Genomic DNA, 12,002 nt, shown 5'->3' on the forward strand with positions numbered 1-12,002 from the left:
GACAATATCCTTCCTACATTTTTCTAGAATCGCAATACCACAAGTTGCTAGATATTCATGAATACTCCTAGACTCTGAGCCATGGGTCTCCTAATTGAGGAGACTATGTCACAGCTCACTAAAGCGGAACCACACTTCATACTAGACAGGAAAACAAATTCCAAATGGAACAAATATGTATCTACAAAAAAAGAAAAGAAACAGACTCTAAAAATGTTAGAAGAGGGGCTGGCCCAGCGGTGCAAGCAGTTAAGTGCGCACACTCCGCTGCGGCGGCGTGGAGTTTGCTGGTTCGGATCCCAGGCACGCACTGACGCACTGCTTGTTAAGCCATGCTACGGCAGTGTCCCATATAAAGTGGCAGAGGGTGGGCACTGATGTTAGCCCAGGGCCAGTCTTCCTCAGCAAAAAAAGAGGAGGATTGGCAGATGTTAGCACAGGGCTGATCTTCCTCACTAAATAAATAAATAAATAAATAAATAAATAAATAAAAATGTTAGAAGAAAGCATAGCATTTTTATATATAATTCCAGAATGGGGAAGTCCATTCTCTAAGCATGACACAAAACTCAAACACCGTAAAAGGAAATATTGTTAGATTCTCATTAGTAAATTTTTGAAACTGCAAGGGGAAAATTCAATTAAAATCAAAAAGCAAGCAACAAACAGGGGGAGAATATTTGCAACTCATATCACAGATAAAGAGACACTTTCCTTGATATTATAAGACCTACAAATCAATAAGACCAAAAGCTCAATAGAAAAAATGGGGCACGATCCGTCTGGGTTCAAATCCCAGCTCTGCCAGTTACTAGCTGTGTGTCCTTAAGCAAGTTACTCAGCCACTCTGGACCTTGATTTTAGCGTCTAAAAGGATCTGGGCCTCATGGGGTTGTTGTGAAGATTGAACACATGAATTTTCCCCAGAATTGCCACTGTTGACTTGTCTGCCTCCTCGGAGACTAGTTGCTCCTTGGGGGCAGAGGCTGGACTCAGCACAGACCCTCCTGTCGCGCAGCTGTGTTTGCCGAATCAGAGCCCATCTGCCCTGAACTTGCCAGGAGTGGCAAGATAGGTCATGATAAAGGATCCAATCCCTGTTCTTTTGGCCTAAAACTCGGCAGTACCTGGAGCACCGATAATCCTGTGAAGGTCCCCATTGTGCATCCAGGTTAGAAGGAAAGAGAAAAACACACGGAGGACTTCGAACGCAGGCCTCAGCCGAAGGAACGTTATAGCTACATGGGCCCTGGGTGGAAGTTAAAATTCATAGACTGTTAATTAGCATGTGGAACAGGAAGTTTCTAAATAGCTTTGCAGCGAGGCAATCGGCAGGCTGAGGGCCAGCGCTTAAAAGCCTGCTTTCAACGAGGGAGAGGGAAAAAAGGGAAGACAAACTAAAACCAAGGCCTTTCTGCTTCTTTTTACATCACAGCAACCCAAACACTCATTCCTGCTGGGACCTCCTCTGGAAGGAAAGCCGCCTGTCCTGGGGTGGGCTGCAAAAGACAGGGGGCTGCAGGAACCGGGGGTACAGGAGCGTGGTGTGTGTGCGTGTATGTGTGCGCGCGTGCGCGCGCGCGCGCGCGTGCGTGTGTGGTGTGTGTGACCACCTTCACAGGTCGCAGAATGCTTTTCCTGGCTTCTTGTACAGCCACAACTGCTTCTTTGACGAGCCCGGCTTCAGTGTCAGCTGTCACGGTGCGGTGACACGGTGAGATAAGATGACGATGGCCTTGTTTCAATGAAACGGATGCCTTTGGCATGAAGCTAACATTTCTGGGGATCTTGGGTCCCAAATTTGCACCTCAGTGGCCCCCCTCCCTCCCTGGGCCTCAGTTTTTCCCTCGACAGAGGGAGGCTCAGGCCTCACAGCCTCCTGAGGCCCTGCAGCTGCCCAGGTGGGACATGCCCCGTTCTCCATGGGGCGCACTGCTCTCCAACGCCGACTCTAGTCCGGAGGGGGAGGGCGGCAGTGCCCAGGCGGCCCCCGCCCAAGACAAGCTGTGCTCAGTGAGTCTTTTTCCCTGATGTTTGCACCAGCCGCTGCCCTTTGGTCCTCCCGACACTGCCGCGGCATGCTCACGGACCAGGCCAGCCCACTACCCGGTGCTCACCTCGGGTTAACCGCCCTCGGTGTTTGCAACAGGACGCTTGGGCGTCTGAGCTCGCTCCACTTGGAGAGTCATCGCAGAAACGTCTGCCTGCTCTCAATGACGAGTATGTGCAGAGCACGACTATCCTGTATTTCAGCCTGTGGGCTAGAATCATGCCACCAAGTGTCCAAGAAGTGACCTTTGGTCGAGTGTCAGAGATTCGGACAGGCCATGAAGCAGTTTCAAGTCTCTTCCAGCCACTCAAGGCCCAGCCAGTGGACGCTGCCTCCAGGAAGCCTTCCCTGACTTTACTAGCCTTCTTCAGTCCCTGCAAGCTCCTTCTGACCAGTACTGGCTGATGGTCTACACCACACCAGGCACTTTGGAGAGCCGGGAGACCTGTGAAATTTCCCTCTCCTCTGAGCTCCCCAGCACTTTCTGGCCTCCCAATTCCTGGCTCCACTGTCCTGTGGCTTCTCTTCGATTGTTACCTACCTTTCTCATCTTTGTGTCCCCCCACCCCACCCCTAGAACATGCACAGCTTAGTGCTTAAAAGCCAGACAGCCTGCGTCCAGATCCTGGCTCTGATGCTTCTGGCTGTGCAACCTTGGGCAACTTATTTAACCTCTCTGTGCCTCAGTTTCCTCACATGTACATAAGGATCATAATAGTACTGGCCTCATAGGATTTCCATGAAGACTGTAGAGCTCTTAGAACAGTGCCCAGCCCCAAGTGAGCTTGATGTAAGGGTTTAGTTTAAGTGAATAAGGCGTTGGTAAGAGAGGGCTCACATCGTCCCCCAGGGATCTCAAAGGCACATGCCTAGAGATGTCAGACCACAGGCAACTGAGCAGAGAGGGCAGGGAGAGGACTGCAGCGGAGCCGAGAGCTCCAGCCCCGCAGGAGGGCAGCAGATGCTCAGCTCCCATGCCCACCGCTCTGCGGGAATGGGACACGGGAGCTTCCCATTTCCAAGAAAAGCTGTTTAAGTGTTTCTTTTTAATGTGAAATCTCTCAACGTTTGGAGGTTGGCAGCTAATTTAGGAAAAAGTCAACACGTTGAAAACTTCTGTCCACACAAAACTTGCACAGATGTTTTCGCAGCTTTATTCATAATTGCCAAAGCCTGGAAACAACCAAGATGCCCTTCAGCAGGGGAGTGGACAAGTAGACCGTGGTCCATCCAGACAGTGGAATATTATTCGGCACTGAAAACAAATGAGACATCAAGCCATGAAAAGACAAAGAAGAACCTTAAATGCATTTTACCAAGTGAAAGAAGCCAGTCTGAAAAGGCTACATACTGTCTAATTCCAATTATATGACATTCTGGAAAAGGCAAAGCTATGGAGACAGTAAAAAAGTCAGTGGTTGCTAGAGTTAGGGGGAGTGATGAATAAGAAGATCATAGAGGATTTTTAGGGCAGTGAAACTAATCTGCATGATGCTGTAATGGTGGTTACATGTCATTATACATTTGTGCAAGTTCATAGAATTCACACCACCCAGAGTGAACCCTAATGTAAAGTGTGGACTCTGGGTGATGATGATGCATCAATGCAGGTTCATCGATTGTAACAAATGCACCGCTCTGTGGAGCTGTTGATAGTAGGGGAGGCTGTGCATGTGTGGGGCGGCAGGGAGTATAGGGGAACTCTCTGTGCTTTCTGCTCAGTTTTGCTGTGAACCTAAAACTGCCCTAAAAAATAAAGTCTATTTTTAAAAAAAGGCAACACCTTGCTGCCCAAGAAAAACACACATACGGGCTGGATAAGGAAGACCTGTCTGTAATCTCAGTCGTGCAGTTTCTGTTCAGTGACTACACTATAAACTCCATGAAGGCAGCAGCCCTGCTGTTCTTATTCTCTGCTGGATCCCCGGGGGAGGGCCCAGCATGATGCCAGGCAAGAATGAATGAAGGAGAGAATGAATGCATTGCATGTCCTGGATGAGAAAGATGATGGAAACCAACAGTTACCTAGTGCCAACTATGTCACAAGCACCACACGGGGCACTTAATGAGCCCCATCACTTGATCCCCATCATGTGAGCACCGCTTCAACATCCTCGGGATGGAGGTCTTATCAGCTCTGCTTTGCAGGTGTAGAAACAGAGGCTCCGATGGGTTGTGTTGGTTATTCAATATCACAGAGCAGTTAAGTGGCAGAGCCTGAGGTGGTTCCCAGGACATCCACAGTCCAGTGGCAAAAGCTCCCACTCCAGCCTGCCTTGGGGTGAATGGACAGATAGATGGAGAGATGGTGGATGGATAATAGATGGATGAATGGATGGATGGATGGGAGTTTGGATGGATGGTGGATGGTTGGATGATGGATAGATGGATGGATAAGTGACTGGCTAGAGAGCTGAACAGATATAGATGGTTGGATGGACCGATAGATGGATAATGAATGGATCTGAAGAACCTTTCTCTAACGAGAATCCCAGCATACTCTTTCTTCCCTTTCCCACTTCCCGTCGCTACAGAGACTCCGCTTATTTCCATTAAGCAGCTGAATGAGATGCTCAAACAGGGTTAGTTTCACAGTCAGCAACCAAACCAGTTTAAACTGGGCATGGGGGGGGATGCCTGTCTTTCTCCTTCACACCTTGGCCAGGTGTAAACAGTGTGATTAGGCTAATCACAGAGCCATCCCCAAATCCACATTTCCAAACCCCCCAGTGAGGGTCAGGAAGAGCTGCCTCCCTCCCTCCTCCCCCACCTACCTCCCCAAAAGAATGGGAGCCCTGTGGGGGAAGGGGCAGGATGCACATGACTCCCCAGACACTTCCCGGGACCCACTCCCTTCCTCGCTGTGTGATCTGGGGGAGGAACTCATCCTAGCTGGGCCTCTGTTTCCTCCTCTGCACCAAGGAGCGAGCCATGCGTTATTGGCTGCTGTGACGACAAGCGATACGATTGCACACGTACAGTGCCTGGCACACAGTAGGGGCTCATCAAGTTTTAGTTTCCTTCTGCCCCCGTGCTCAGCCCTTTCCCACAGGGGTACTCCAGGTTCAGGTAACAAACTGGCGGGCTGGACGGTTTCCCTTGATAAACTGAGCTTTCGGGCACTCTGCCTGCACGAGGCTGGCAAGTACCCCCTTTTGGTCCCAGGGACGTCTGATCTCAAGGCCCGGGTAGTGGAGAGCCAGACTAGCCCTTTCAGGCTGAGCCAGGCAGTATGTTTAAGGCTCTTTATGCCTCTCCAAGTGCCCGACCCGCTGCCGAGCGCTGGTTCTAACCTCAGAAGTTCAGAATCAATATTTATTCCCCACATAGGTGCCTGAACCAAGAGCTCCACGAGCCTCCGAGTCACAGGGCCATTCTGTTTGTCCCCAGGCCCTCCCCGCCAGGGCCTGCCTCTGTGTTTTATGTGCCCCAGTAAAAACCCAAGGTCTTCTCCAGTTAAGACGGTAACTATGACTCCCAAGTCAGTGGAAAGACCAGGCCTTTCCCAGGGGCTCCGAAAGGAAAATATGAAACCAGAGCCACAAAACCAGGCCCAAGTGCAGTGACCTGGAAAGTTGGACACAGTGGGCATCATGGAACAAAGCTGGAGGCGAAAACCTGGGAGAGTTCCAACTCCGGCTCCTGCCCTTGGCATGACCTTGGGGGAAGCACCCGAACTCTTTGGTCTCAGCTTCCTCATCTGTATAATGGGATCACTACCCACCAAACGGCTTGCTGAGGCCCAGGGAGCTGGGGCATCTGCGGGCATTTGTGCTCATGCATTCGTTCACGCAACATGTATGTATTAGTGGTCTGCTGTGTGCTAAGTGCCAGAATAATTTATCTCATTCAGTTCTTACACAAGTCTCCTGAAGTAGGTACTAGCATCTCCATTTGAAGAATGAGGCTCAAAGAGGGTGGGCGGCTTAATCAAGACCACACAGCTAATAAGAAACAGAGCAGGGATCAAACCCACGTCTCTTCGGTGCCAAAACCTGTGTTCCTGCCACTAAACTAGAGAAGTCCCCACTGGAATGCTCGGGTCAGAGCTGGAGTGACCTCAGGTGTGTCTGGGTAAGAAAACCGAGGCTCAGAGAGACCGTGACTTGCCCAGGGCCATAACTGTGTGTTTGTGACTATTCTACTGGGCATTGTCACAGACGAGGTCCGTGGTCTCATGTAAAACTTGCCCCTTTGCAATAGAAATACCCAAGGTACGTAGCAACCTCTGTCCATTCAGAGCGAGTTACCCAGACACCGGGATGCACCAGTGGTGGAGGGAGCCCCGGGCGCCACCCTGAAGATCAGAATCCCCCAACGGGACAGCCATTTCCTTTATGAATTTTTTGTGGTCTTGCTGCCTATGTCAAGGGGAAGAAAGGCTCGCTTGGTGCTGATGTTCTTAACGCCTCTCTGACACCTATTCATCCCTGTTTTCCAACTGAGAGAAAGCACATCTCACGGTCACATCCTCTGGCAGACAAAAGACAAAATTATATGGCTGGAATAATATGTCTTGCTTTTCATTTTGTTTACTTTTAAGATGACTTTCTGTTTATAGCTAGGGGTACGGTTTTCAGTTTATATGTATAGTTTCCTATTCAAGGAAATGTATTCAAGTCAAAAGAGGATCGAGTTAAGAAAAATGATTAGTCACTGTGGACTTAAAATTTTAGTTTTATTTAATTTAAATTTAATTTAAAATTGTTAGATAAAGAATAGCTCAGGCGGTTTGCAGCTACAGCCTGCACCCGAGCGTGCCTCCTGCAGGCATGGGGGTACGTGGGTCCCGTTCAGCCCCATGGCTCCGGTTCAGCCCACACTTGACCCAGACGAGGCTGAAGCACAGGGCCAGGTCCAGGGCTGCGTGTCCCACTGCGGCCACACTGGATGCTGTGTAGCATGGGGCCTGATGCTGGCACCACTCGGTTTACCCGATTCCCAGCACATATGCAATCACAACAGGTGTGCAGTGTCTCATGACTCTGAGGCTGGACGGGGAGGGGACCTGGGGGCGGGGTCCTGTATGCTGACTTCTCTGTCTGTCAAGGAGGAAGTTGCGGATCCCTCTGACCCCTCTGCTGTGTGGTGACAGTGCTGACTCCCTCCTGTCTGTGAAAGGTACCCAAACCCTGGGGTACTCACCTTCTGGGTCTGGGTCCGCTTTCCTCCAGCTGAGACCACCATTGGTTTTATTGAATAAACAGGCACAGAATGCTTCTTGTGTATCCTTGGGCACTTCACAAGTGCTAACTCATTTAGTCCTCACCACCCTGTGGGGAGGTGCTGTTGGTCCACCCATCTTACAGATGAGGAAACTGAGGAGGGCGGATTCAGGTCCGATGACTAGAAGCAGTGGATCAGGATTTGATGTCTGTCCATATCGGGGTGAATGACTGACATCAGAGGAGCACTGCCCAGCCCTCACGGTTGTCAGGGGGCCCAGTGTTGGCGCCAGGTAACCAGGGAGTTGGCGTCAGTGTGAGTCCCACTCCAGTAAGTGTTCTCCTCTGTTAATGGAGTAATGATGCTGCCCTGCAGGGGAGATGGCAGGATTACATGAGACAGCAAGTGGGCAGGGCCTGGCACGGAGCATCACTCTGTTCCTCCCTCCCTGCCCTCTCACCCCTCTCCTGAAGGCATCTCCCGCATTCTCATTTCACCTGCACACCAGAAGCACACTGAAAAGAAACATAAGCATCAGAAACAGTGCTGAGATGGGAGTCGAGCCTCCTAACTTCTTGCCCTGGCTCCCCCACGACCTGCTGTGTGACCTTGGTCTAGTCCCTACTCATTCTGGGCCCTGGCCTTTTCATCTGTAAACAGGCAGATGTTATCCCAGATCAGGGGTCAGAAAACTACAGCCTACGGGCCAAATTCAGCCTGATTTTGTAAATGAAGTGTTACTGGAACAGAGCCACACTCATTCACTTACATATCACCCGTGACATCTTGAGCCCTGCAACAGCAGACTTGAGAACCTGTGACAGACCTGAAATACTCTCTGGCCCTTTAAGGTTTTCCGACCCCTGTCCTAGCAGATCTGGGCAGAGACTTTGTCTTGTTCCCTACTGTTTTCCCAGAGCCTAGAACGGTGCCTGGCGTCCAGCAGGCTTCCACTAGACACTTGATGAATGAATGACTGAATCTCTAAGGTTCCTGCCAGCCTTGATCATCTAAGGCTGTGATGATGGCTGGTGGACTGGGGTCACCTCAAGGGCCTGCGACCCACATGTCTCCTTCAGCTGTCATTAAGCAGATTGCTCAGTGACTGGCAGTCATGGAGATGTGTCACTCAGATCTCTCTTCAAGAAAGAATTTGTGGTTTAGTGCAAGGAGACTAGTCAGCTGACAAGCTTCAGCTATTGGAGCCATCCAGGCATTTCTGGGGCAGTCCGGACAGCAGTATTAGGGCCTGGCCACTTGTGCCCAACACAAGACTTCTTAACGTGCAGGCTTTGTTCTGGAGCTCCCCACGGGGCTGGCCAAGAGTTTGTCAGCTCCTCATCACGGGCTGATGCTCTCCCTGACCTCCTGCCTCCTCTCCCTCCATCTTTCACAGGAGTGAGCTACGTAAAGCTCTGGGACTCCTAACTGTCTCAGCATCTACTTTCTGCAGGACCTGAACTTCCACGGGGACCAACTCCTCAGCACGCATTTAGCAAGCACCTGCTGAATAAGGAGCCCTGGGCTGGGAGCTGGGGGTGGGCTCCCAGTCGTCGCAAGACAAACAGATCTGGTCAGCAGCTGTGAGAGCTTGTCGGGAAGACAGGACAGTCTGCCCGCCTCCCACGCCCAAGCACCGAGCCCTGTGGGCTCCAATATTCACAGCCTTGCAGAACTTTCCAGGTGAGCTTGATGAGCTTTTGTAGGGCAACCGCTATTTGCAGAGGAGACCAGTCTCAGAGAGGTGTTGGGGATTGAGGGGGCCAATGACTACCGCCCCTCTGAGTTTGGCAGCAGCAGGAGGTAGGCACAAGAAGCATGTAATCGTAGGCTGCAACATCAGCTTCACTGGAACAGCTGATGGGAAAGCCAGGCTTAGATCCCTGAGACTTCCCCCGCATGGTTCAATTCAACCACACCCGCGGGCCTCTTTCTTCCCAAAAGAAGGCTGGGTTGCGCCCCTCAGCTCCCCATCCCAAAGTCACCAGTAGCTAAGTTACTCCCCCTCCCAAAGAAAAGACTGAGTGGAGGGCTGGCAAGAGGCCAGACTGTTTACCTCCCATTTGTATCGCGCAGAGGGGAGAGCAAACAGTCTCCCCTCTATGGACACTCGAGGAGTGAGGAATTCACAGCAGAGGCTGGTCTCAGATCACACGTGGGCTGTTGGTGGCAGAGTTGGAACCGGAAGGAAAAGAAAACCTGACATTACTGAGCACAACATATTGAGAGGCCCGGCAGGAAACAGAAAGCACGCTGCACAGCTGGGATCTGGGGAGAGTGTGATGAAGGGACTAGTCACAGTGTGGGCAAGGCCAGCGGACCAGCTGAGAGGACGCATTCCCACCCCTTAGGGCTGCGATCGGACGTGCAGAAAACTGTGTTACTGGATCCCAGTGAGAGCTGGAGCCCGGCGGAGGGGCTGCCTGGTGGGAGCCGCGGCCCTGGAGGGACTCACAAGCTCCCCGAGCGCCAGTGCGAAGCAAGTAGGGAGTGAAGAGATACCCCAGCCTCTCCCTGCACCCCCTGTCCCCTGAGCTCCCAGCGAGGCCTCCCATTGGCTGAAGCCACAGAGCAAGGGAACCTGGGTAATGAAGTCCATAGGGCAACCTCCCCAGCCACAGAGCAGCCCGGAGTGGATCTGGACAGTGGGGGAGGAGGAGGGACGGAGGCAGGCAGAAAACAGAATGAAGAGCACGTTGAAGCTGACTAGGCCACCTCTTTATGTACAGTATTTCATTTAATCCTCCCAGGATGCTTTGAGGTAGGAGACTTCTGCCCCTTTTACAGATGAGGAAGCTGAGGTTCAGAGAAGTTAGGATGCTTGGCCAAAGGACCACAGTAAAGTCATTGGGGCCAACCCTGGAACCTCCATCCTCAAAGTCTTTCCACTCCCTCACAGCAGACCCAAGCTTCCCGGGGCTCTATCTGGGTCCCTGCCAGGCTGGCCAAAGGCTGGTTGTTCCTGACTGAACGTTCCAACGTTTTATAAATTCGTTCTGGGTTAGTTCCAAGCACCGTTTTATTTGCCACTTCTGCAGCAAAGTGCGAGTCTCCGCTGATCAAGCCCAGAAGGGGCTTCGACTCTCAGAGCTGGCAGCTTCATGACCCGAGCGCACACCTCACTGTCGTCTGCACCCGTCTAGAAGCATCTGTCCAACATTCGGCTGTGCAACGCTCAGCTGCTCCTCCTTAGGAGCACACAGATGGAAGTATCAGCAGACGATCGAGACAAACAAGAGAGCGGGAAGGGTGTGAGAAGGGTCCTCCCCATCACTGACTGAGCGGCTAGAACATCCTCCGGAGTTGGGGTGCGGTGAGGAGAGGTGGGAGGGACACAGCTCTCAGCTTCTGCACATAGTGGGTGCTTCGTGAATTGTTCTGGAATGCACGTGCACCTGCCTTGTGGCTGTAAGGATAACGTTCCAGGGAAGTGCCCAGCACAGGGCCGGGCACTGTGCCCGGCATAGCAGCATAGCAGTGATTGATGCCGCGGCTCTAGGGGACAGGACCTGGGCTCCAATCCCGGCTTCTCCGCTCACTGGCTGTGTGACAGTGGGCAGGGCTGGCCTTTTCAGTCTCATTTTCCAAATTTGTAAAATGAGAATCATAAACATGAGCCAAAATGACAGTACCTACCTCATAGGATTGGAGAAAAATATCAAATGATGTAAGAGTTGGAAAATAGTTAACCCTGTAATTGGTGTATAAAAAGCATATGATGAATGATAACTGTGGTTATTTTAATGAGCTATGTGATCCTGGGCAAGTTACTTAACCTTCTCTGTGCCTCAGTTTCCTCATCTATAAATGGAAATATAATAGTGCCTACCTCACTGAGTTGTTGTGTAGATTATCATGTAAGATATAACCCACATGAAGTGCTGGCACACAGTATAAATTCCCTAAATGCTATCTCTCTTGTCAGCAACCATCATCAACAACAACACTGGTCTCTCTTCCACTGCCCAGCTCCTACTCGTCATACAAGCGTCACCTCCTCCAGGGAGTCCTCCTGGACCTCGCTCTGGGATCTCAAAGCAGCTGCACAGCTTTAAGCCTCCATCTTTTATTTTATTGAAATGACGACCTCACAGGCTGGTTTCCTTCACCTACTTGCTTCCTCCCTGGGGCCAGCACCTGATTCCTCTCTTCTTTATCCTCCTAGTACCGATGCCAGGGCCCACCTCACAGTAGGCTTTCCACCAGTGTCGGCTGGATGCGTGGAACTGAACTAAACTCAGTCGATGTCACCTGAAACTGAGTGTGAATATGGGTGGTAAGGGAAATACACACAGCTATAATCCCTACTTCCCAGGAGGTAAGATGCTGTGTCGGGAGAGGGAGGTGCACCAAAATGTGTTGAGATAGATAAGTATAAGACAGATATTATTCTCTCTGTTTTGCAGGTTATAAAACTAAGGCTCAGAGAGGTTAAGTCAGTTGCCCGAGATCACCCAGCGAGGAAGGGGCAGGGCCTAATCCAGAACGCAGGCTTCCCTGCTGCTCCCGAGAGCTCCGCTGGACCCCGCCAAGCCTCGGGGGACTCATCACTTCTCTTTCTGCTTTTACCTGTAGTTGTCTCTTGAGCAGCCCCAGTGCAGATCATTTACCAGCATTTCCTTCTGCCTACATCCAAATTCCTGGGTCCAGCCAATCAGCAGGGCCCCTGTCCAGAACATGAACTCAGAGAGGAGATTTCTGATCTCCTGCAAGTTTGTATTTCAAGTCAAGGATTCCATTGTGTTTCACACTGTGCTGGAAGCTGGAGAGTCCACGCTGGACACAG

This window comes from Diceros bicornis, chromosome 24 (assembly GCF_020826845.1).
Source record: "Diceros bicornis minor isolate mBicDic1 chromosome 24, mDicBic1.mat.cur, whole genome shotgun sequence".
NCBI lineage: Eukaryota > Metazoa > Chordata > Mammalia > Perissodactyla > Rhinocerotidae > Diceros > Diceros bicornis.